We start from the raw sequence: 27,902 nt of genomic DNA, 5'->3' as shown, positions 1-27,902 counted from the left end.
GTCATCCTCTGGTTTTTCAACTACAAAATGAACAACTTCTCAAAGGTGTCAAGAAAATTGAATAATGTGCGCTAAAAATCCCATCAGTGTTTTGAACACACATTTGGAATACATGTACTCACTGAATCTGCTGCAGGGTAGACCTAAACCAGAACAGGAAGACAAGAGAACACAAATAGGTTTGAGAGGTAGAATTGACAAAATGGAGTGACTGACTGAATGGAAAGAATGAAGGTGAAGGCAAAGATGCCTAGTGGGCATGTCAAAGTTAAACACCTGGCTAGTAAGAGTTGTAACAGTGACAGGGGCTGTAAGAGAAGAAACAGGTATAGAAGTAAGGCAAGAAGTTTTGTTGTAGTCATACTGAGAGTCAAAAATGAGGATCATACTTACCTTCTCTGTTCTCCCTTGAAATTACATAAGTGCTTTCACTTTTTAAAACTAATTACCAACAAGACAATAATAGAGAGTACAAACAAAGTAATGGCAACCCACTCCAGGATTCTTTCCTGGAGAATCCCACAGACAGAGGAGCCTGGTGGGCTACACTCCATGGGGTCGCAAAGAGTCAGACACGACTGAGCACACAGAGCACAAACAACATACCAAAGCTACACAGGTTCTGGAAATATCAACACTTTCTTGATTTCATTATTTCTTGGTCTTTATTGAACTATAAAATGCTAAGCCTCTTTTATAGGCCCTTTCTTAGGAAGTCTTGAGGAAATATTCTTAATTTTCACCCTCAAGGAGAATATATACTCTCCATGAGAAGAAGGACTTTTTCAACATCATTCTATGTATCTGGCCCAGCACCTAACACTGTATTTGGCACAAAGTGCTGTTTATGCCACCACCACTGTTGATCAGCATCACTGTCATCATCAACGCCAATAGTTCCATTCATTGAGAATTTATTACACACCAGGCAACAAGTACTTGACATACATTAATTTAATGCTTACAACAACCCCAAGAATGAGGTACTATTATTATCCACATTTTATAGATGAGGACTCAGGAGAGGTTAGGTTAGCTGGCCCAAGAATAAACAGAGGGTAATTCAAGGTTGCTAGGATTCAAGCCCAGGCAATTGCATTCAAGAGCTAGTGCTCCACTGGCTCTATCCAGGCAGGCCCATGGCCAAAACAATTATAAAATATTGAACACAGCAATCAAAAGCACTGTGGAAATGAATTCCCATATGTGTGATTATGGTTGAAGAACTGGCCCAAAAAATCAGCGGCTCCTGGATAAACTAGGTATCACCAATTGACTGGCAATTAAAGACCAAGGATGGCACAGACACACTGGAAATGAAAGCAAAACCAAATTTATTAGAAAACTGATATTTATGGAGAGGCAGCAGAGTTCTGTGATGAGACAAGCACACTGGCACAATAATGAGACCAACTAGTAGTAAAAGCCAAGGAAGTAAGAGTGTCATTGAGGAATCAAAGATAGCATGACAACAAAATGGAACTGCTAATACTGTACATCTTCCCTTTATTTTTCACTCATGGAGTTGACCAACCAGGACTGACTCTCTGAAATCTTAAATTCAAGAATCCCTATTTTTCAATTACAGCTTAATCCCACTATACCTATCTACAACCTTACCAAGACCATAGTCTCTTGAGCCTTCCCTCTACTTTCTCTTGGTCTACTTGCCTCCCATTGATCTATCTTCCTTCCCTATCCATCCTGGACTCCAGATAGTGCTACATTTGAACCACTCTCACCAATATCTTCCATATCCATGCACCTTCATCCCACTGCAGCAACTGTCCATCAAAATCCCAAACCTGTACCAAGGCTATATAGTCTGCCTTGTCTGCTCCTATACCCAGGCCCTAAATAATTGCTGGTCTACAACCTCAGCTGTACCCTCGCTGTCATCTATAAGTCTTTTTACTTGCCTTTAGTTCGGTTGGTGGCTTCCTTGGTGGCTCAGATGGTAAAGAATCTGTCTGCAATGCAGGAGACCCAGGTTCGATCTCTAAGTCAGGAAGATCCCCTGGAGAAGGAAACGACAACCAATCCAGTATTCCTGCATTGACAGGTAGGTTCTTTACCACTGAGCCACTTAGGAAACCCCCCACTCTAGTATTCTTGACTGGGAAATCTTATGGACAGAGGAGCCTGGTAGACTTTTAGAATCCATCAGCATGACAAAGGTAATAAAAAGTAATTAAACTAACTATTAACAAGATAATAGAGCATATAAACATCACAGCAAAGCTACACAGGTTCTGGAAGTATCAACATTTTCTTGACTTCACTATTTCTTGGTCTTTACTGAATTATAAGATGCTAAGCCTCTTTCACAGGCCCTTTCTTAGGTAGTCTTGAGGAAATACTCTTAATTCTCATCCCCAAGGAGAGTATATAAGCCATGACCTCCATCAGCTTCTTGCCTCCTCTGCCCTATCACTTGCCAATCTGACTACTTTCAGTAAAGCTACATTCCATCCTCAACCTCACCTTAGATGATAGGTTGCTATTTTCAATGTTAACCCTGTTACTAGCCAGCTCACTTGAGATGTGATCTTGTAGAGTCAGTAATGGGGAAATAGAATAAGGAAAAAAAAAGTTAAAGGCAAGAAGAAAAACCATAGAAAAATGAAATAAATAGAAAACTAAACATAAGATGGTTAAAAAAAAAAAAAGCTCCAATATATCAACTAACATTTTTAAATGTATAAGTAAAATTCATACTTTAAGATACAGAGGTTAACAGACTACATCAGAGAAGGCAATGGCACCCCACTCCAGTACTCTTGCCTGGAAAATCCCATGGATGGAGGAGCCTGGTGGGTTGCAGTCCATGGGGTCGCTAAGAGCCGGACATGACTGAATGACTTCCCTTTCACTTTTCACTTTCATGCATTGGAGAAGGAAATGGCAACCCACTCCAGTGTTCTTGCCTGGAGAATCCCAGGGACAGGGAGCCTGATGGGCTGCTGTCTATGGGGTCGCACAGAGTCGGACACAACTGAAGTGACTTAGCAGCAGCAGCAGCAGCAACAGACTACATAAAATTTAAAAATCCAGGTATGTGCCATTTCACAAGGGACACATCTAAAACATAAAGATCACGAAAGACTGAAAGTAAAAAGATGGAAAAAAGATATACCAGGTAAATGAAAACCAAAATAAAGCTGAGACAGTTATATTAATAGCTAAAAAATAAAATTTAAAAATAATAAAATCATTATAAAAGATAAGACTACTACATAGAGTTAAAAAAATCAAGTATGTTTTATTAACATGCACTCAGAAAATCCCTCCAAATATATAACAGAAGATTATGTACAACTAGAGAAAGAAACTGAAAAATTACCATCAAAATGAGAGATCATATAAAATAAGCCAAAAGGATACAACACAGGGAATATAGCCAATATTTTATAATAACTATAAAAGAAGTCTGGGCTTCCCTGGTGGCTCAGATGATAAAGATTCTGCCTGCAATACAGGAGACTTGAGTTCAATCCTTTGGTCAGGAAGATCCCCTTGAGAAGGGAATGGCTACCCACTCCAGTATTCTTCCCTAGAGAATTCCATGGACAGGGGAGCCTGGCGGGCTACAGTCTGTGGGACTGCAAAGAGTCGGACATGACTAAGTGACTAACTCTATCACTGTCACTTCTAAATGGAGTCTAACCTTTAATAACTGTAATCACTATATTGTATACCTTACATATAACTATATGTAACATATAATAACAGAGAAGGCAATGGCACCCTACTCCAGTACTTCTGCCTGGAAAATCCCGTGGATGGAGGAGCCTGGTGGCCTGCAGTCCATGGGGTCACTAGAGTCGGACACGACTGAGCGACTTCACTTTCACTTTTCACTTTCATGCATTGGAGAGGAAATGGCAACCCACTCCAGTGTTCTTGCCTGGAGAATCCCAGGGACGGGGAAGCCTGGTGGGCTGCCGTCTCTGGGGTTACACAGAGTCGGACACGACTGAAGAGACTTAGCAGTAACATATAATAAAGTATATTAACTATTATTATTGTTGTTTAGTCACTGAGATGTGTCCAACTCTGTGCAACCCCCTGGACTGCAGCATGCCAGGCTTCTCTCTCCTCCACTATCTCCCGGAGTTTGTTCAAATTCATGTCCATTGAGTCGATGATGCTATCTAACCATCTAACCCTCTGTCGTCCCCTTCTCCTTTTGTCTTCAGTCTTTCCCAGCATCAGGATCTTTTCCAATGAGTTGGCTCTTTGCGTCAGGTAGCCAAAGTACTGAAGCTTCAGCTTCAGCATCAGTCCTTCCAATGAATATTTAGGGTTCATTTCCTTTAACATTAACTATACTTCAATTTAAAAAGAAAATATGATGCAATCTATGTAAATTAGCACTATACTGATAGGTGTAGTCAAGATATAAAATAGAATTTTTTTTAAAAAAAGAGGGGAAATAACATACTTCTTTCAATTATTAATAGTATAAGCAGATAAAAAATTACTAAATATAAGACAAGTTGAACAAAATAGGTCTAATTTAATGAACATATGTAGAATTCTATATCCAGTTGGAACATTTACTGCCCGCCCCACCAAATGATCATGTACTAAGTTATAATGCAAGTCTCAGTAGATTTCAAAGAAACCCATTCTCATACAGACCATGGTCTCTGACCTCAAGAAAATTAAATATGAAGTCAACAACAAAAAATAATCTTTAATCCTGATACTTTTTGGAAATTTAAAGATACTTCTTAATAATTCATATGCCAAAGAAGAAATCATAATTTCATAACTGTACTAAACCTATCATTAACATCTTAAAGAAGAAACCTGCTCCCTGCCTCACCACCACCACCATGCCCATACCATAGGGCATGTTTCCTAGAAATTCATAAACGAAAACAAGGTATTTGCAAAGACTTAAGTGATATATTTTTATGGCAAATAGCATATTACATTTTGAAAAATAGAATTCAAAAAAATACTGAGGCACAAATAAGAAAGCCAGACAGATTTGCATCACAGAAAACCTGTGACCTTTCATTTTCTCCCAATTGACAAACACAGTACTAGGATTTAATGGAGAGACCAAAGCCCAAGAAAACTTTAGTCCTTCACTGAAATTCAATTACAGGTATACTGGCGGCTACAGTCCACAGAGCCAAAAAGAGTCAAACACAACTGAGCAACTATCACTATCCAGTCAAAAGTGTAAGGATTATCCACTGAAAAGAACCCCAGCTCAGATAACATGAGTGTCCAAACCCAAGCTCTGATGGACAGTTTGTTCCACGTTAGTTGTGGGGTGTCAAGACTCAGATGAAACATCTTATGGGTTTCCTGCCCACAAGAAGATATTTTAGGAAAGATGGTGCATTGAGTTATAAAGTTACAAATACTTATTACTCAAAATTCAGGAAAATATTGTAATGCAAATACCTACAAATCAAGTTGCTGCTATTGTTTAGTCATTAACTCATGTCTGACTTTTTTCCAACCCCATGGACTGTAGCCTGCCAGGCTCCTCGGTCCATGGGATTTTCCAGGCAAGAATACTGGAGTGGATTGCCATTTCTTTCTCTGGGGGATCTTCCAAATTCAGGGATTGAACCCATGTCTCCTTCACTGGCAGGCAGATTCTTTACCACTGAGCTACCAGGAAGCAAGAGGGAATTGAAAAATCTACCATCAAAATGGGAAGTTAACTACAATATTGTAAAGTAATTAGCCTCCAATTAAAATAAATAAATTAGTTTTTTAAAATCAGAGGTTAATACACCTCTCTCAATTACTGATAGCACAGCAGATAAAAACTTAGTGTGTGTAAACAACTTAAACAACACAATAATCTTGGTATAATGAACATATGTAGAATTATTTATCTAAAGAGATATATCTATTTTATACCCTATTCCTGTAGATTAAGAGAACATTAACACCAACACTAACAGAGCTAGTTTTCAAGAAGGGGTGGGGGAGCTCTCTTAATTGTCTTAAATTCTGCTGCTGCTGCTGATGCTGCTAAGTCACTTCAGTGGTGTCTGACTCTGTGCGACCCCATAGATGGCAGCCCACCAGCCTCCCCTGTCCCTGGGATTCTCCAGGCAAGAACATTGGAGTGGGTTGCCATTTCCTTCTCCAATGCATGAAAGCGAAAAGTGAAAGTGAAGTCGCACAGTTGTGTCTGACTTTTCATGATCCCATGGACTGCAGCCTACCAGGCTCCTCCATCCATGGGATTTTCCAGGCAAGAGTACTGGAGTGAGGTGCCATTGCCTTCTCCACTTAAATTCTGAAGACCAGCTAAATAGAGCAAAGATTTTTATCAGTTATATGATCTTGGGCAATGACCAAAATATTAAAAAAAAAAGACCATCAAAGACATAGAATTCCTTGTAAGAACAGTGCTTGATTTAAAATCTTTGTGGTATTCCCAAAACAGAAACTAATGTGAATTAGAAAAATATCAAATAATGTCCGTGTAGTGGCCAGCAAATAAAACAGATTTTTTTGTGTTTAATTTGTTGGGCACATCGGTACCCCTCCCTCTCTCAAACATGCAATGCACATGGCACATGTAAATGGGAAGATGGTAATACTTATGCTCAAACTAGAAACTTCTACCAGATGTGGCCTTCTTGAAGGTAGGTACTGTATCTGGACTTAGTACCCCCAAGAGCTTACTTGGCACAGTGTCTGATACACAATATGAGATCAATAAACTTTGCTGAATGTCTTCACCCAGAAATCTATTTGTATTTATATGTTTAAATTTAAACTCACAGAAACTGAAGAGTGGCACTAGAGCTGAGAGCAAAGTGTTTTTATATTCCTGAGGCAGTCTGGTATCAGGCCAAAAACATAGCCTTTGGACCCCAACTGCCTGAGTATGAATCCCAACTTCATTAATGACTATCTGTGTGACCTTGGGCAAGCTACCAAACCTCTCAGTGCTTCAATTTCTTCATTGGTCAAAGGAAGAAAACTGTGCATGTGTGCTAAGTTGCTTCAGTCATTTCTGACTCTGTGTGAATCTATGGACTATAGCCCTCCAGACTCCTCTGTCCATGGGATTCTCTAGGCAAGAATATTGGAGTGGGTTGCCATGCCCTCCTCCAGGGGGTCTTCCCAACCCAGGGATCGAATTCATGTCTCTTATGTCTCCTGCACTGGCAGGGGCGTTCTTTACCACTAGCACCACATGGTAAACTCCCAAATTCTTCACTGGTAAAAGGAAGAAAACGGTACCTACTGTCTTGGGTTTACTATAAAGATTCATGAGTTTTTAAAATATGCAGCAGTGTTCTTGCCTGGAGAATCCCAGGGACAGGGGAGCCTGGTGGGCTGCCATCTATGGGGTTGCACAGAGTCGGACACGACTGAAGCAACTTAGCAGCAGCAGCAGCAAAGTAATGTGAACAGAGAGAGTGCTAAACTCTAAGGTTTAGCTATTTTTATTTTTGTCAGTTTTTATATGTGTATTTGTTCTTTAAGATGTAACTGGGTCTTACAAAGTGACATTGATTTTCTATTAAAGAATACAGATGAATTGTGAGTTAAACTGCATTTAAGTTTAAAGTTTCAGGCCTTTTATTCAGTGAGAAACTATGCTGACAACTTTAGAGATGACAGAGAATTCCAGAAAAACTGACCCACGCTTAACGGTAAAAAGACTGAACCAGTATTAAATTATTCCTCTAAACCTATGGGTAGTAATTATGTGATGGTTTTGCATATAAATCCTATTCCATCATCAGTCATGTCCCACTTAAGTGATAGGACAAAAGCATTTTGCTGTTTGGGCCAAGGGCAATGGACAATTTTGGTAAAGTTTATAGCTCACTGAAAATGAAAAAGTGAACCAGTGTCTTTCAAAGGACATTAGTTTAACCAAGAAACCCTTAATGAAACTGCTATCATTAAGCAAATGATAGTATGTTTTAGACAGGAACTGATGAGTGATATGGAGAGACTTGCATTGCTGCATGTCATTCTGTATACTTTTGAACAGATATTTAAAACTGATCTAGCTATGTCAAGAAACATGATGATGTATGCATTTTTTGAAAAATTAGAACTGAAATGGAGCTACAAATTACAATTGCTCATGAAAATTGGGGATTATAAAATGTCAGTGGCCTTCTATTTCTGGCCAAGAATGGATTTTTACCCTGCCTGGACCCCCTCCACCTCCCCAAATGAATAAAATATATAAAACAATGGTAATTTTGAAGACACTGAGTATCAGGAAATGGAGGACTGTTATCCCTGGGAGACAGGAAGCAAACAGGGTGAGCCCTCTGACTTTCCAGGCTCATTGTCTTGAGAGAGTTTCCAGGCCATAGTGCAGGGAGGACAAATACAGGCAGGACCCGGTGAACTCCCTGAGTTGTGGTGACAGAGAGTCTGGCTGGAGTTCATAGGACAGAGTACCTGAGAGAGTCACAGAGAGAGAAGTGCAGAGGGTCTACAGAGGGTCTCCCTCACATATTCAGCAAAGGACGGGTAAACAATGTGGCATGTCTGTGAGGAAATTACACTAGGCCAGAGAAAGAACCCTAGCTGAAAGGATTCAAAAGAACAGTGCCTGTCACTCAAACATGACCAGAAATAGTGCCTGTTCCACCAAACTGGAAAACCACATGATTCACAGGGTACTGGGCAGAGTACTCAGAAGGATCTTGCCTATATAATGGGAAATAATTAGTCCTAGATTGTGCACTGCCTAACAAATCTAAACAGAAGAGCCTGAAAGGATTAATCTATTTCAAGTAACTCAAGTGCATCCAAGAACAGAGCTCAAGCATATTTGTACTAATATAAAAATATCAGCACCCAACAAGGTAAAATTTATATCTAGTATCCAATAAAAAATAAATAGGCATGCAAAAAAGCAAGAAAATACAGTTCATGATGAGAGGAAAAATTAATCAAAAGCTGACCAAGAATGGACACAAATGTTAGAATTAGCAAAGTCATTAAGAGAGTTATTGTAACTGTATTCCATATTTTAAAAAGCTAAATAAAGACATGAAAGGTGTTTTTAAAAAGACTCAAATCAAACCTAGAGATAAAAAACAATGTCTTCATGTTGATGTATGGCAAAACCCACCTCAATATTGTAAAGTAATTAGCCTCCAATTAAAATAAATTAATTTAAAAAAAAAACAATGTCTGAGATGAAAAATACACAGAATTGGATTAATAGCAGATTACACATTGTAATAGAAAAGATTATTGAAGTTGACAGCAATAGCAACTATTCAAATGAAACAGAAAAAACACAGAAAAAAACAGAGCATTGAGCAGTGGAACAACTTTCAGCTGCCTAATATGCATGTCATTGGAGTCACCAAAGGAAATGGGGGCACTGAAAAAATATTTGAGAAAATACTGGTCCAAGTTTTTTCTAAATTTGATGAACAGTATAAATTCACAGATCCAAGAAGCTCAATGAATTTCACAAGCAGCAGAAAGAAAACTGCACCATATGGGACAGCATAGTCAAATTTTTTAAAACTAGAGATAATGAGAAATTCTTAAAAGCAGCCAGCAGGTGGGAGGCAGGAGAGAAACAACATACCATACTCAGAAGAATAAACATAATGATGAAAGTAAATTTACCACTGGAAACAATGCAAACGAGAAGACAGTGGAACATCTCTAAAATACTGAAAGGAAAATATCTGCCAACCTAGAATTCTAAACCCAGTGAAATGTCATTCAGAAACAGGTGAAATAAAGACTTTTTTTAAATGTAAAAATTGAAAGAATTAATCACAATCAGATCTGCAACTATAAAAAATGTTAAAGAAAGTCCTTCAGGCAGAAGAAAAATAACACCAGATAGAAATAATAGAAATATGGATCTATAAAAAGTAATGAAGAACACATGCTATAGTAAATATGTGGGTATGTGTGTGTCTTAGTCACTCAGTCATGTCTGACTCTTTGCGATCCCATGGACTATAGCCCACCAGGCTTCTCTGCCCATGGAATTTTCCAGGCGAGAATACTGGAGTGGGTTGCCATTTCCTACTCCAAAATATGCAGGTAAAAAATATTATTTTCTTATTTAAGTTTCCTTTAAAATATAATTGACTCCTTAAAGCAAAACAATTTATAAAACATATTGTGAAGTTCAAGACATATACAGAACCAAATTAAAAGAGTTACACAATCTGTTTTCAAGACTTATAAATCTACAGTAATCAAGGGAGTGTTTTAGTAGAATACAGGTAGACACTGGAAGAGAACAGAGCCTAGAAATAAATCCTTATGTTTATAGTCCCTTAATTTCTGATAAAGATGTAAGGGAGGAGCTTCCTTGGTAATCCAGTGGTTAAGAATTTGCCTACCAATGCAGGGGACATGGGTTCAATCCCTAGTCCAGGAAGATCCCACATGCCGTGGAGCAACTAGGCCCATGTGCTACAACTACTGAGCCAAAGCACCACAACTACTAAAGCCCACCCGCCGAGAGCTTGCGCACCACAACAAGAGCAGCTACCACAATGAGAAGCCTGCACACAGCAACGAAGAGTAGCCTCACTCACCGCAACTAGAGAAAGCCTGCATGCAATGATGAAGACCCAGCACAGTCAAAAATTATTTTTTTTAAAAGATGCATGGGAATTCAGTGGAGAAGTGACAGTCTTTCCAACAAATGGTGCTGAGAAAACTGGGTAGACATATGCAAAAAATGCAGAGATTTCTTAGATATAATAGCAAAAACATGATCCAGAACTTGCTAAAACATAAACTAAAAACTCTGCTCTTTGAAAAATGCTAATAAGAAAATTTTTTAAAAACTATATATACGGGAAGAAAATATTTCTAAACAGTATATCTGATAATGACTTGTATCCAGAACATGTAAGGTACTCTCAAAACTACACTCTACAATGTGGTATCACCTCATACCAGTCAGAACAGCCATAATCATTAAAAAACCTATAAACAATAAATGCTGGAGAGGCTGTGGAGAAAAAGGTACCCTCTTGCACTGTTGTGATATAACCACTACGGAGAACAGTATGGAGGTTCCTTAAAAAATGAAAATTAACATCACCATATGACCCAGCAATCCCACTACTGGGAATACATCCTGAGAAAACCATAATTCAAAAAGAAACATGTGCCCCAGTGTTCATGGAAGCACTATTTACAATAGCCAGGACATGAAAGCAGCCTAGATGTCCAACAACAGATGAATGGATAAAGAGAAGTGGTATGTATATACAATAGAATATTACTCAGCTATGAAAAGGAATGAAATTTGTCATTTGTAGTGATATGGATGAACTTATCATCTGCCATATAGAGTGAAGTTAGTCAGAAAGGGTAAAGCAAATATCATATATTAATACATATATATGGAATCTAGAAAATAGTACTGATGAACCTATTTGCAGGGCAGGAATAGAGATGCAGATGTAGAGAACAGACATGGTGTGGGGTAAGGAGAGGGTGGGACAAATTGAGAGAGTAGCACTGACATATATATATACTGCTGCTGCTGCTGCGAAGTCACTTCAGTCGTGTCCAACTCTGTGTGACCCCATAGATGGCAGCCCACCAGACTCCCTCATCCCTGGGATTCTCCAGGCAAGAACACTGGAGTGGGTTGCCATTTCCTTCTCCAGTGCATGAAAGTGAAAAGTGAAAGTGAAGTCGCTCAGTCGTGTCCGACTCTTAGCAACCCCATGGACTGCAGCCTACCAGGCTCCTCTGTCCATGGGATTTTCCAGGCAAGAGTACTGGAGTGGGGTGCCATTGCCTACCCTGTGTAAAATAGATGGCTAGTGTGAGGCTTCTGTATAGCACAGGGAGCTTAGCTCAGTGCTCTGTGAGGACCTAGAGGGATGGGAGGCTCCAGTGGGAGGCTATATATGTATACTTATAGCTGATTCATGCTGTTGTACAGCAGAAACTAACACAACATTGTAAAGCAATTATGCTCCAATTTAAAAAAAAAAAAAGTACTTCTTGCTAATCACCCCCACCAAAAAAAAGAAACACAGGATTGGGACACAAGAGCCAAGAAAAATCAATGCTTTATGTGTGTTGATGTTTATCTTTACTTAAATAAAGATTTTTGAGACAAAAAAAACTCTAAACTTTTTAAACGAACCAAAAATTTAGGCAAATGTATCACCAAAGACATATAAATAGCAAATAAGCATCTGAAAAGATGTTCAACATCATTAATTCTTAGTGAGATGCAAACTAAAATCACAACGAGATACCACTACTCACTTATTAGAATGACTAAAACTAAAAACTTAACAAATGTTGGCCAAGATTTGAAGCAACTGGAACTCTCACACACTGCAGTGGGAATGTATTAATAAAATGATACAACCATGCTGGAAAACATTTTAGTAGTTTCTCAAAAAGTTAAACATGTATCTCCCATATGGCCCAGACTTTCCACATCTAGGTATTAACCCAAGAAAAGCAAGAGCATATGTCCATGCAAAGACTTGCATGTGAATGATAATAACAGCATTATTCATAATAGCCAAAAACTGGAAACAACCCAAATGCCCATGAAAAGGTGAATGGATTTTTCTTACTTGAGGTATATCCATATAATGGAACATTGCTCAACAACAGAACAGACTGACCTACTGACAGCAATATGGACGAATATCGAACTAATTATGTTGACTGAAAAAAATCAGACAAAAAAGAACACACAGTAGTACATTATTTCATTTACATAAAACTGGTAGAAAATGAAAAATAATGTATAGTGACAGAAAACAGATCAGTGGTTGTGAGAAAACAGGGATATAATACAGAGATGAACAGGAAGGAAGGATTGGTGTGGTTTGTTTAGTCACTAAGCGGTATCCAACTCTTATGACCCCATGAACTGTAGCCCACCAGGTTCCTCCAAGGAAGGATTACAAAATAGCAAACGCAAAACTTCTGAAGGTAATAGATATGATTACTTTCTTGATTTTGGTAATTGTTTCATGGATATACAGAGATGTCAAATTCTGTTAAACTGTATACTTTAAATATGCACAGCTTATTGTATGTAAATGATGACTTAAAAACGTACTTTTTAAAGTTTTAAGGTTAAATGTAACTAAACATTTTGTAACCAGCAGCTTTATACTCTCAAAATACCTCTAAGGCAGTAGGAGACTTTAAATACATTCAAACAGTAAAATATTTTTTTATCAAAGGGGCTTTTATAAAGAATACAGAGTAGATTTGAAATTTTTTCTATTATTATTTAATTATTACCTAAGAGATGTATTTCATTTTCTAACCCTTCCAAATGAAGATATTCCATGAGTATTGAACCGTATGTTAAAAAGACGAAAAGACAGCATGCTGAGAGCTAAGAAGATGGAACAACAACAAAACGTCTGTATAACTACTTCCTGAAATTAATATTTATACTGTTATTTAGTAAGTGCATCCAACAATGCACTTTATTTTGTATTTTTTTTATTTTATTTTTTACTTTACAATATTGTATTGGTTTTGCCATATATCAACATGAATCCGCCACAGATATACACGTGTTCCCCATCCTGAACCCTCCTCCCTCCCCCCTCCCCATACCATCCCTCTGAGTCGTCCCAGTGCACCAGCCCCAAGCAACCAGTATCCTTCATCGAACCTGGACTGGTGACTCGTTTCATATATGATATTATTCATGTTTCAATGCCATTCTCCCAAATCATCTCACCCTCTCCCTCTCGTTTTGTGAGGTATCCTTTCTCAGCTACAACAGTCATTAAACTCAAGTATAAGGGCTTCCCTGGTGGCTCAGTGGTAAAGAATCTGCTTGCCAATGCAGGAGACACAGGTTTGACACCTGATCCCATGCTGTGCAGCAACTAAGCCCACAAGCTGCAGCTACTGAAGACTGGGCGACCTAGAGCCTGTGCTCTGCAACAAGAGAAGCTACCTCAATGAGAAGCCATGGATTGCAACAAACAGTAGCCCCATTTGATGCAACCAGAGAAAAAGCCTGTGTGGCAACAAACACCCAGCACAATGAAAAATAATTTTTTTAAAAAAATCAAGTATTAAGATAAACAACTTAGAATCAGACCCTCAGGTAGCCATATACCATAAACCAAAATTTTGTTCAAATGAAGCACCACAGTGTCACTGCTCTCAAAGTGAGAGAGCAATGGTTGTTACAGTATTAATAAATATTAAAATTAATCTTAAAGAGGGTTTATTTCATCTCATACCCTTCTTTATTTTTGTAAATGCCTTATAAAATATTGGGACAGTGAGAAATATATAGTTTGTAAATAAATTTATGTGTATTTTTTGTTGTTGTGTAGTTGCTAAGTCATGTCCAACTCTTGTGACCCCATGGACTGTAGCCCACCAGGCTCCTCTGTCCTTTGGATTTCCCAGGCAGGAATACTGGAGTGGGTTGCCATTTCTTTTTCCAGGGAATCTTCTCCACCCAGGGATTGAACTTGGGTCTCCTCCTTGGCAGGCAGATTCTTTACCACTGAGACACTGGGGAAGCCCTTGAGTATATTAGAGGTGATCAAAAATTTTGCTGGTAAGGGAGAGTGATCAAAAAGTTGGGAAACAATTTGCTTAGAGGAGGGTGAAGAGAAACAATTCTTACTAATTGCCATGTATTATCATGATTCTGCTTACATATAGTTATATGTTAATTAGGAAAGAATAAATCATTCTGATGACTGTAATGCAGTTGCCCAGATGCAAGAAGGGCAGCTTAATGAATGAAGATGCTGCTGCCACAAGGTACATTCCACAGTGGACTCTATTAGCTAATTGTGATGAAGGCAGTTACCGTATCTGAAGCAGACCAATCTATCACAGTCAGGATTAATACCTATTATGTGTGCAGGTTTCCAAAACATGAGTGAAGCATACCTAGCAAAATCCAGCCCACTTTGGAGGAAAAGAACTAATTATTTTAAAATCTAAAGGCAAAAGAGAGAGGATTTAAGAGCATGGAGAAATGAAACCAAAACATGTTATGTGGTGAGTCTGCCAAACTCACCCTTGCCCCCCAAAAATGTCTCCATGTAGAAAAGAAAGTTCCCAGGGATGCAGGCCTTCCCTAAATCCCCTTGTTTGGATCCAGCCATCTATACACAAAAGCACCAACTGAGAACATCCTCTTGGTTGGTAACAGCTGAGTGACATGCAACATTGCTTATAGTCAACAAAAGTTTTACATTAGGATACTGTGTTGGTTATTTTATCAATCGTCCCTTTCAATTTTAAGGTGATGTCTGTCCAAGAAAAGAAATCTAAATGTTTATTAAAATGTCTCTGTCTTCTATATCTAGTCAAGGTTGCTCAGACAAATTTAAGGTAGATTCAAACTGCAAAGGTGCTAAGTCTGGTTTCTCAGATCTTTCCAATTTTTATTGGATACAGACTCCCACTCTCATCCCCTGAAGTCCCTTCTGGCTCCTAGATTAAATGATTAAATGTATCTGGCCCCAAAGATTATTCTGTGAGATCTCCCTCTCCTGTACTGGTAGTTATCTCTGAATGTCTGTGTAGCTTCAGGCCTTTGAAATTCTACTTCTTTCCCTGACGTGGAGCTCTGTATTCTGCACTGTTTACAGAACTGCTGACTATTTAGGAAGGCCAACTATGTGCTAAGTGCTGTGCTCACAAAACAATGCAGAGTATCTGCCCACAAAGAACACACAGTCTACCGAAGGAAATACTTAAGAGAGACAGTCATAAAAGAACATGGTAATCAAAGAAATATACACACAGGGTATTATGAGAATGCCAAGTTGGGGCATCTATTCCAGCTTGCAGAAAGGGAACTAGAATGAAACAGCAGTAGCACATGAAATGGTTGTAAATATCTACTAGATGGTTAACCAGGTAGAGGGCACAGCATTTACAAAAGCAAAAGCATAAGCATAGAGGCACAAAGCAATGTGGTACAGGCAAGAAGTGCACTGATATTGTATAGCAAATTGTAAGGAAGGATGTGGAAGAGGCAAATGGGGATCAAAGGAGGAGCTTGATATGCTATGCTCAGAGACATGGATAATTAGCCTTGGACAATGGAAATGACTGAAGACTTTTCAGGAAGGCAAGGACTCTTTGGATCACTCTGACAGTTTTGCAGAATATAGATTCGAGGAGGATCTAGTATAAATCCAGGGGAAGATGATGAGAGCCCAAAGTAGAGGGCAGTGATAGAAGAGATGGAAAGGGGCCATACTGAAGATTTAACACTGAGATAAAATCTGCCAGACCTGTGAATGTTCTATAACACAGAACAGCCTCTTCTACTAGGACTTGGAGTTCTGATTTGCTAGGTTTCTAATTAAGAGCAGTATGGCACAGAAAAGTGCCTACAAGGACTGGATCTAGAGCGTTCAAATCATAAGTTCACTACTTTTTAGCTGTGTGACCTTGGGCCAGTTATTCAACCTCCCTGAATCTGTTTCCCCATCTGCAAAAAGTGATTAATAATAAGAGCCACTTAAAGCTGTGAGGATTCAAGTATATTCACGAGTAAAGAGCACAACATAGTGCCTGGTCTAGAACAAGCATTCAATTGTGGTAGCTGTTTAATTTTATTATTATTAACCATATGCTTTAGAAAATATATGAGCAAATTGCAGTTTTGACATCTTACTATGAAATTTGAGAAATCAAATCAGCATTCTTGCCCAGATAGAAAGTCACCATACGTCTCTGCAGGGAAGTAGCTGACAAGCATAAATATTAAGCAAATGTTAGTAATTAGAAGTGATCAGTTTAAAAGATATTTATACACTGTCCCAGACTGCATTTAAAATGACTCATAAAGATACATAGTGAAGTGAGTGAAGTCGCTCAGTCGTGTCCGACTCTTTGCGACGCCATGGACTGTAGCATACCAGGCTCCTTCATCCATGGAATTTTCCAGGCAAGAGTTCTGGAGTGGGTTGCCATTTCCTTCTCCAGAAGATCTTCCCAACCCAGAGAATGAACCTGGGTCTCCCGCATTGCAGGCAGATGCTTTACCATCTGAGCCACCATAGAATATAAAGATATATAGAACAAGATAGCAGAAATTTAAAAACCAGTATCAAAAAGAAGAAAAGCAAGAGCGGAGACAAAACAGAGTAAAAATCAAGGCTTCAAAACAAAAGGGCAACTGAGGCTTCCCAGTGGTCAGCTAGGGTCTCCAGACCCCCAGAAGCCCACAAATGGAGCAAATCTACACAAATCTACAGTAATCTTGCCTGAAAAATTCCATGGACAGAGGAGTCTGGCGGGCTATAGTCCAAAGGGTCACAAAGAGTCAGACATGACTGAGCACACACGAAAAAGAATAGAAAGCTTTAAAACCCAGGTCATTTATATGCATAAAACACTTTTAAGTCTAGTGAGAGTCGATGTGTCATTTTTTCAATAAGCCTTATCACCATCACCGTGTGAAACTCCATTATCTTTCCTTAGTCAACCAGCTTTGATAAACCAGCATGCCCCTTCACGGAAGTCCTTCTTCTCATGCCTGGGTCACAGATGGTGGGGATTTCTAAACTGAACTCTAGCTAGCATCTAATTCTTTCTTGCAGGACACATCACCTAAAAATCACCCACACAGTCCCCTTAAATGAGGAATCATGATGGTTCATGACTAATCCAACCCATGTTCACACGTAGCTGTGATTTCCTGCATTTGGTTTCTTTTTTAATTTTAGGGATGCTGTGATCTAGCTATGGCCACAGAAACTTTAAACACAATGAAATAACCTGTAGTTGAACTTGAATTGAACTATATATGTGGCAGATAATTTTAAGGTGTTATTTAAGGCCTACAAGACATAAAATAAATGCTAATTTCCTTCAAATATAACTTTAATAAATGTATATATGAGTATATGTAAGTGGAAGAGTAGGTATAAATTGGAGAATATAAAATAAACATACAATATTAACGTACAGGCTCTCTTTGCCTCCTAAACTGCTTAATCATAATTACACATTACATCAAATCCCTAGAACAAGATTAGTACATGTATTATCAACATCTGGTCAATAGCTAGAAGCAATATCCTAGTATTTAAAAAATACTATAAAAACTACTAAAAATAGTTTTTATGTATAGTTCACTATGTATCTTTATGAGTCACTTTAAATGCAGTCTGGGACAGTGTATAAATATCTTTTAAACTGATCACTTCTAATTACTAACATTTGCTTAATATTTATGCTTATCAGCTACTTCCCTGCAGAGACGTATGGTGACTTTCTATCTGGGCAAGAATGCTGATTTGATTTCTCAAATTTCATAGTAAGATGTCAAAACTGCAATTTGCTCATATATTTTCTAAAGCATATGGTTATAGTAAAAAATACTATAAAAACTACTAAAAAAAAGTATAAAAAATTAAAACTGCTAAATATTCAAATTTCATGTGCATATATTTGTTTTATCTTCAATTGTGACACAGCATATAAAGTACCTTTAAAAGTTCCAAGGGGGGAAGATAAATTAATTTTCATTATTCAGTTAATGTAATTTACAATAAAGCAAGGCACTATGTCTAGATGGACTTTCCTAGCCCCAAATACATAAACATTTGACCTTGGTATTACTATTATTTCTAAACAGAACTACACAATCAGTAATCAGCATATCAATGAGGTGCCCTTTCACTTTATACAAATGAATAATCTCCCTCACTAGATAATTAACTATATGAGAGAGGGGGCTTTATTTTGTTCATCTCTGTGCCACTCAGTGCCAAGAGTGCTGTCTGGTACATAATATGCACACAATAAATGCTTGTTGAATGACTGAGCTGGCATTAAAAATACCATAGATCACATTTAGCCACACCCAAAAGTTTATCACCCAGGACTTCTCTACATTTGACATCATTAAGTCAACTACCCCACTGTAGCTACAGTCGCCTGTCCTTCTGGCCTGTTCATTCAATGACCTCTCCCAGCCCTACACCAGTTCTCAGACCTCATGGCGGGGAGGTAGTCCTCACAGACCTTTCACTTCCGCTCTGTCAGCTCCTTCCTGTCTTCACTTCTTTTCCTAGACAGTTTGGATTCTATTGTTTCAACTGCACTCTTGTCATCATCCTCAATAACCCATTTCATTGCAAGTATCTAATAAAAACGTAACCCTGGAGGAGCCAACTGTTGTGCTTTATGCTGCACTGGGACTACTGAGATCTGCTGGAGAAAAAAAAAAAATCACAATATGGTGGATTATGATCAATATGAATTCTTGGTTGCCAAGCTCACTTCAACACTGCCTGACACTCCAGCTATGCTTCTGTGGTCCTAGCTTGCTCTCCTGTTCATCACAGTATTTCAAACTTTCCACAAGCACCTCAATACTCCATCCCAAACTCTGCTCCACTTCAACCCCTTGCTCTAAGAGGATTACCTTTCCTCTGCCATCATAGAGAAATATAAACACCCTCAGACAAGCTCCTGCCACCAAATCTACAAACTTATTGTTATCTATATCTATTCACTTTTTTTTTTCCTTCGAAACTGTAATGTCCTTCCTCTTGTTTAAGGGTAATCTCTCCACTCCTTTCTGGGATCCTCTCCCATCTGGCATAAGGACTTTATTTGGTAAGGACTTTGCTCTATCAATTATCTCTTTCCATTAGCCTTTAAAGACATCTAAGTCCTCCTAAATTTAAAAAAAAGAAAAGAAAAAACTTCTCTGGATTTCAATTTTTCCCCTACTACCACCCTTTCTTTGCTCTTCAGAGGCAAATTTGTCTAAAGAATTGTTCATATCCACTGCCTCCACTTCCTCATATCCCCAAATATTTCCCAACCCATCAAAGTCTAGCATTCCACACCCCACTCCCCTGAAATTGCTCTAAGGTCACCAACAACCTCCTAAATCCAATGGATAGTAGTCAGTTTTTATTATCGTAGACATCTCTGAATCTTTATCAACATTGACTATTTTTTAATGAAGCCATTCCATCTTGAAAAACTTATCCTCCTGATATTCAAGTAGATGCACAAATATATATCCTAAGAATGTTCAGTGTTTAAACCAGCAAAAAAATTATACAATTTAAACATCAATACAAAACTGATTAAATAAACTATGGCACATACATATTATGGAATGCAATGTCACTGTTAAAAAGAAAGAGGTAAGGGACTTCCCTGATGGCCCAGTGGTTAAGATTCCATGCTTCTACTACAGAGGACAAGGGTTCCATCCCTGGTCAAGGAACTAAGAACCCACATGACACACAGTGCAGCCAAGAAAAGAGAGAGAGATAGTTTTACATACACTAACACTGAAAGCATGCCACAAATGTTAAGTAAAAAATACATTCCAGAACATATGTATGATAATTCCATTTGTATTTTGTAACATGTAACTACAGACAGGATGGATGAATAGATGAATGGAAGGAAGGAGGGAAATGTTTCATATGGGCAGGGAAAATGTCTGAAAGGGGATACAAATTTAATATTGTTACCTGTGGGAAATAGGATATGGAGAGGAGAATGGATTACTTATATGTTATCTTTTATTGGGTCAAGTAATAAAAATGTAGTCAGATCCCTAAGCACACCAACATTTCCAAAGCAGGTAAGAAAGAAGTTTAAAGCAGATCAAAAGGGAATGGCCAGAGAAACTGGGTAAAGTATATTTTAGTGTACCAGAGATAAGGTAGGAGAGAGAGAAAGGTAGCTAAAGGTTTTAAACATGGAAAGAAAGAGCTACTAAAACTAAGAAGAGGGAGGTGTACAATAAATAAAGAGCATGAATTCTTGAAGAAGGTCGAATGACCAATAGATGTAAAAGAGAAAAAAGTTTCACTCTTACTTACTGCTAATAAAGATTTTTTTATGTTTGCCTATCAATTAAGCAAAATTTTAAAGACAATATTCAATTTTAAAAGGGAAGATGTAAGAAGTACTCTCACACTTCGTTAGCAAATGCAAAACAGTTTTGATCTAATAAGGACCTACTGTATAGTATAGCATAGGGAACTCTACTCAATACTCTGTAATGACCTCAATGGGAAAAGAACCTTAAAAGAAGTAGATATGTGTATAACTGAGTCACTTTGCTGTACAATAGAAACTAACACAGTAATTTAACTCTACTCCAATAAAAATTAAAATAAATAAATTTAAATTTGATTTATAAAAAAACCAAACTTCATACAACTTATCACAATTGCAATTAAATCATTGATTATAAAATATGTTCCTTTTTAAAACATATACTCCCTGGTTGAAATGAGTTCTACTCCCAAAAAAGGGCATCATCTACCTTTTTATACACTCCATCTCAAGCACCTAGTCTAGAAACTGGCACCCTGTTGACTCTCAGTAAATAAACCCACGCATGCATGCATGCTCAGTTGCTGCAGTCGTGTCTGACTCTTTGCGACCCTATGGACTATAGCCCACCAGGCTCCTCTGTCCATGGGATTCTCCAGGCAAGAATACTGTAGTGGGTTGCTGTGCCCTCCTCCAGAGGGTCTTTCTGACCCAGGGTTCAAACCCGAGTATCCTGCATCTCCTGCACTGCAGGCAGATTCTTTACCACTGAACCACCAGGGAAGCCCAAATAAACCTATATTTTCTGAAAAGTGACAAGCAATAGTTTAAAGACACTGATACTAAAGTTATTAGAAAAAATATTTATTTATTTATTTGGCTGTTCTGGGTCTTAGTTGTGGCATGTGGGATCCAGTTTCTTGATCAGGGATCGAACTTGGACCCCCTTGCATTGGGAATGAGGAGTCTTAGCCACTGGACCACCAGGGAAGTCCCACTAAAGCTATTCTTATGCCTGAGTTGACAGAGATACAAACAAGAAACAATGCAGAAGTCAAGGAAATTTTCCATCTCTTATGAATTGTTAAACATAAAGTTAAGTTTAGATAGACACAGATATGAAAGCCACAGTGGTCCGTCACTTCAACTATTCTGGCAGCACTGTCCAATTTCCTACTCTCCTATATTTCTGAAACAGCCACCCAGAAATGTCCCCCAAACTAGTCTCCACTTTGTTCCTATACCTGGGCTGATGAGGGCTTCTGGAGAGAATGGATACAGAGTTCTGTGACTTCAAGTTATCCAAGCCTCTCTGGGCTCACTATGATGTGGCAATCTGGAAGATTTGCTGGTAAGGGGCTCCTCTATTCATCCTTCTCAAATGCTGTTCCAACCCATCACCACTCTCATCAGTTGGGATCACCTCCAAAATCCTGTCCTTCCACAGCTCCTTCCTTCTTCACAGCTCCAACAATTCTGCTCTCATCCCCTCCTGCCTCAATGGAAGAGTTAGCTCTCTTTCTCGAAGACCCATCTTTTCACCTCTTTCATGCCGAAGCCCCCACCCTCCTTCATCCTCCAAATCAATCAACCTGGCATCAATCAAGCTCTGAAACGGATTCATCTCTCTCCTATATTTAAAAAGAAACAAAATTAACATTTTCTTCTCCCCTGTGCTCCACTGTCTATGGGAAACACTCTCCTTCCCATCAGAGCCAAGCCTCTTCAAAACGTATATCATATTCCCTATCAGTCCCTCTAAATGCTACTCCCAACCCTCTACAATCTGCCTCTCTCCTCCTGCTGCATTGATATCATCACTGACATCCTAATTGCCAAATCTAATGAACATGTTTTTTAAATGTTTTATAGTATGCTTTATCTAATTACAAGAGGGGTACACATCACGAACAAAGTTACAATTATGGCAGACTAAAGAGAAAAAAAACTTGCATTGTGTAATAGACAATGGGTAAATATCCCTAAAAAATAGTGTTCTTATAAATAAATGAAATATATAATCCAAAAGAGAAATGTGGGAAGGCTATTGAGAGGAAGTCTCAGGAAAAATACAAGTAGCTAACACACATGAAGATACTCAGCCTTACTAGTGACCAGATAAATGAAAGTTAAATCAGTTAGATACTATTTCTCATTGTCAGATTGGCAAAAATTAAAAAGACTGTCCATCCTCAGCAAGGAAATGAGGAAAAGCACTCTCAATGGAGAGTGTAAATTTCTTGGACGCCACTTTTCTGATGCCTATTCACATTTTTTAAATGTGCATGTCCTTTGACCCAACAACTATCTTACTAGAAAGCTGTCCAGCAGAAATACCTGTGTGTTTACCTAGCTCTACATACATCATTGAGCACTGTGCAAAGATGCTTATTGCAGCATGTGGTGGCTTGGACTAGGGGGATAGGCAGAGGAGATGGAGACGTGGCAGAATATAATAACATGATGGACAGGATTTGCTGATGAATTGGGTATGGGGCGGGGAGAGAGAATGAGAAGAATCAAGGGTGACTGTAGGTTTTTGCTTTGAATGGATGATGGTGTCATTTTACTGAGACAGGGGAGGGTTGAGGGAAGGAACTAGGGATTTGAGAAGACTCGAGTCCTGTTTTGGAAACAGACTCAGAGACATAGAGAACAGACTGGTGGCTGCCAAGCAGGAGGAGGTTGGGGAAGGGATGAATTGGGAGTTTGGAAGTAGTGATGCAAACTAGTATATGCTGCTGCTGCTGCTAAGTCGCTTCAGTCGTGTCTGACCCTGTGCGACCCCATAGATGGCAGCCCACCAGGCTCCCCTGTCCCTGGGATTCTCCAGGCAAGAACACTGGAGTGGGTTGCCATTTCCTTCTCCAATTCGTGAAAGTGAAAAAATAAAGTCAAGTCGCTCAGTCGTGTCCGACTCCTAGTGACTCCATGGACTGCAGCCCACCAGGCCCCTCCGTCCATGGGATTTTCCAGGCAAGAGTACTGGAGTGGGCTGCCATTGCCTTCTCCGAAACCAGTATATAGAGGATAGATAAACAACAAGGACCTACTATATAGCAGAGAACTATATTCAATTATCCTATGATAAACCATAGTGGAAAGAATGTTTAAAAAAATAATGCATAGGGAATTCCCTGGTGGTCCAGTGGTTAGGACTGCACACTTTCAATGTCAAGGGCATGGGTTCAATCTGTGGTCTGTGAACTAAGATCCCGTAAGCTGTGTGGCAGGGCCAAAAATAATGTGTGTGTGTGCGCCTATATATATAACTGTATAAATATATATATATATATATATATATGTATGTATACATAACTATATATATGTATACCCGAATCACTTTGTTGTACAGCAGAAATTAACACAACGTTGTAAAACAGCTATATGTCAATAAAAAAATTTTTTTAAGGAGTATTGTTTTGGCCATGTTAAGTTTGAGATGCCTATTTGATAGCCAAGTAGGAATGCTTAATAGCTCATTAGATCTATGAGGCTGCAGCTTAGAAGAAAGGCCTGGGACAGAGACATAAATTTTGGAGTGACAGAGGGTATTTAAAACCATTGGGCTGGATGAATGTTTCTAGAAAGATTCTGGATAGAGAAAAGTCCATGGACTGAGCCCTGGGTCACTACACTATATCGAGAAGTTGAGGAGAAAAATTGAGCAGAAGAGGTTGGGCAGAAGTTTTTTGTACAAACCAGTTTCAGAGAAGTTATCATTCATTAAATGGTGGAGAATCACATATTTACCAGTGTATCAAGAGTCCAACTCCTTCCAGCCTGTCTTTGGAAAGATTCTAGCCTTATTTTTTTTTTTTTTTTTTCTGAATGTTTTGAAACATTTAAATAGAACAGTACTTTTTTCCTTTCCTGTTACATAGTGGTTCCCTCACATGGTATAATTCTCCTAGTATAAAACTTGTCAAGTACCACACAAGCAGTAATCAGCAATGGGTTTTTCATAAAGTTAATAATCCAATAAACACATCATGCCTAAAAGGCTAAGAGTGACTTGAGGCCAGAACCTTAATTTGTTAGGCCATCTTTTATTCTTGTGAGCTGTTCACTTCCCTATCACACAGCAACTTTCTCCAGCTTCTTACTGAGCTCACTGGATAAAGGCCTTAAGACATCTGACAAGCCATACCCCTCTTCCTAGTGCGGACCACAAGAAGCACAGCATCTTAACATTTCCACCTTAAATTTTAGAAGTTTCCATCCAGAGACTCATGCCTTAAAAAAAAAAAAAAAAAAAGAGAGAGAGGAAGTACTTCCAAGGAGGTCAAAGTTGTCACCAGGCATGCAATCACAAAGCAGAATTGTATGAGAACTGGGCCTGGGGCAGACTGAGGACACTTAAGTTTCTGGCCCCGGAGAACATAAAAGAGTGCCAATTCCTACAATGGTGATGTCATATATTAATTTATTTAACAAATATTAGCAAGCACCTACAATGTGCCAGGCTCTGTTACGGATGCTGGGGTCCACTGGTGAATGAAACAGACAGCAATCTCTGCCCACATAGAACTTACACTATGGAGGGAGAAGAAAAGAAAAATGAATAAGAAAGAAAACAAGAAAAGAAAAAGAATGACAAGAAAGAAAAATGAATAAAATACACAAAATATTACATTAGAGTAATAAGGTAGGGAAGGGGCATATATCAACAGAATGTTCAAGGAAGGACTTAAAACTTTAAAACTTATTTAAATAAGTTTAATTAGGGTGGTTAGGGATGACCTCACTAAGGTGACATTTAAGTACAAAGTCCTAGCTGTAGATTCAAGTGCCTCAAAAAAGCGTCTTCTGTACTTCAGTCCCATCATCACCTGACCTAAGGCCCTTGAAGGACCCTTGAAGGGATGGTATCCCCAGGTCCTTGTACAAATATTTGTTAATCTCTTGTGCTCAAGACAAAGGGAGCTCCAAGATCTAGACCTTGTCTTAGATTACAACCTTCGAGATGGAAAACCAACTGTGGTCAGCACGTACTCAGTCACTTAGTCATGTTTTGACCCTATGGACTGTAGCCTGCCAGGCTCCTCTGTCCATGGGATTTTCCAGGCAAGAAAACTGTCGTGGGTTGTTATTTCCTTTTCCAGGAAAATCAACTGAGAGTTTTAAGAGATTTTCCTGAGGTGTAAACAAAGAGTTTTAGAACACAGAATAACTGGAAATTCTGCTTAGGGGAAGGAACTGTGTGTTCAGTAAGGTTGTCCCAAAGGAGGTGACTTTAGAGCTAAATCTTGATGAATAGGAATTAATGGCAGGGAAGTGGGTACAGGTGACAAAGTTATCGCTTCAGGGAAAAAAAAGAGAGAGAAAAGAGAGAGAAAAAAAAAAAGAGTACTTTAAGTAAAGACCCAGAGATGGGATCAGGAGAGAAATTTTCTCATGGACTGTTCTTCCCTAAGGTAGTCCATCCATTCCATGATAAAACAAGCCCACACTAAGCCTCAGACATTCTGGCCTGGCTGTTGGGAAATCCTTACCACTTTCCACACCCTACCTAGTGGAAAAGGAAAAAATTGAGCCAGGCACACATCCCTAGAATCAAGGGTCACCTTCTCTAACTTTAGGACAATTCCCTCTGAGCAGATAGCCCTGGAGGTTCACTCACCTGGGTACACGGGGCTGGGTTGGGGGGATGTGCTTATAGTGGCAATGTGGCAAGCATTCCCACAGTGGAAGTGAAGTGGGTGAGCCATCAGTGAGGTAAGTGCTCCAAAGTCTCTGCAGTCCCTCTGAGGTGGAATCAAGGACCAAAACTTAGGCTTCAACTTGGAAAGGAAATTTTTCATCACTTAGCCCTCATCTGTGAGCTATTTAGTGTTCCTAACCTCATGCGAAGAGCTGACTCATTGGAAAAGACTCTGATGCTGGGAGGGATTGGGGGCAGGAGCAGAAGGGGACGATGGAGGATGAGATGGCTGCATGCATCACTGACCCGATGGACGTGAGTCTGAGTGAACTCCGGGAGTTGGTGATGGACAGGGAGGCCTGGCGTGCTGCAATTCATGCGGTCGCAAAGAGTCAGACACGACTGAGTGACTGAACTGAACTGAACTGAAAAATCTAAGACAGCAGAGTTGGTATGATAGGGGAGAAGAATACAGCTCAGCTGCAGTCAGATGACCCAGCTCTGGCCCTAATCAGTTGGGTGATCTGAGACAAGGTACTTAAACTCTCAGAGTCCCCCTTTCATTATGTTGTTGTTGAGTCACTAAGTCATATCTGACTCTTTTGCCATTCCACGGAATATTAGGCTGCCAGGCTCCTCTGTCAGTGGGATTTCCCAGGCAAGAATAGTGGAGTGGGTTGCCATTTCCTTCTCCCCGGGATCTTCCCGACCCAGGGATCGAACCCATGTCTCCTGCAACGGCAGGCAGATTCTTTACTGCTGAGCCACCAGAGAAGCCTGAGCTTTCAGGCTTATAATTGTGGTACCTCACACATACAGTTAACATTAGGATTATGTGAGGTAATTATATAAAGAACTTCTCACAGTGCCTGGCTCAATGGATTCTAACAACCCTGATTAGTAGCAGCTTTAAGGGGAAAAGCTCAGAAAGCATCAATCAGAAATGTCACATACACTCACAGACCTCCCTGTGAGTGTATCCCTGAACAGGCCTCCAAACTCCATTTCACTGCTCTGACTTAGTGAGAGGCACCTGAAATTGTGCTATCAGAAATGTTCATCCCCTGCCAGGAAAAGTCTCACAAGCCAAGTTGGTGGTCTTTTAATATTAGAATTCCCAACAGATGAAAAAAAAAAAAAAAAAAAAAAAACACCCAACAACTACAGCCAAAAACTTCATTAGGGCCTCAGCTCTTCGCATTAACCATTGTTCTCTCCACAGACCATCGGGTAAACACATAAGACCATTAACACCTTAAAATTAATGGACTTATGAGGGGTGGGGAGCTGAAAGCAGAAAAGAAGCCAAGAGGTACAATATGTACTGAAGACTAATTTCTGCAACAAATGTACAAGGTCTAGGATCAACCCTGCCCAAAGCAGTATTCTGGAACGCTAGGTCCTCTGGTCTTGGAGAAGCAGGCAGGATACTTCAGGAAGAAAAGTTTGGTTAATTAGAAACATGACCTGTTCCAGTCACCAAAATTCTAAC

At 39.1% G+C, this 27,902-nt stretch overlaps 1 protein-coding gene across 7 annotated transcripts in view; it reads right to left on the bottom strand.

Annotated features, from left to right (window-relative positions):
* SYTL4 (synaptotagmin like 4) overlaps positions 1-27,902 on the bottom strand; it is a 97,482-nt gene that overhangs the window by 37,716 nt on the left and 31,864 nt on the right. For 2 of the 7 annotated variants that reach the window (XM_070783737.1, XM_070783735.1), the window contains one exon: positions 1,920-2,017. The exons of the other annotated variants lie outside the window; for them this stretch is intronic. The gene's annotated coding sequence lies outside the window, so the exon portion shown is untranslated. The remainder of the gene's footprint in view (positions 1-1,919; positions 2,018-27,902) is intronic. 7 annotated transcript variants of the gene reach the window in all.

The sequence above is a fragment of the Bos indicus genome, chromosome X (genome assembly GCF_029378745.1).
Source record: "Bos indicus isolate NIAB-ARS_2022 breed Sahiwal x Tharparkar chromosome X, NIAB-ARS_B.indTharparkar_mat_pri_1.0, whole genome shotgun sequence".
NCBI lineage: Eukaryota > Metazoa > Chordata > Mammalia > Artiodactyla > Bovidae > Bos > Bos indicus.
The sequence above is the reverse complement of the archived record's forward strand: the minus strand, read 5'-3'. Positions and strand labels throughout refer to the sequence as shown.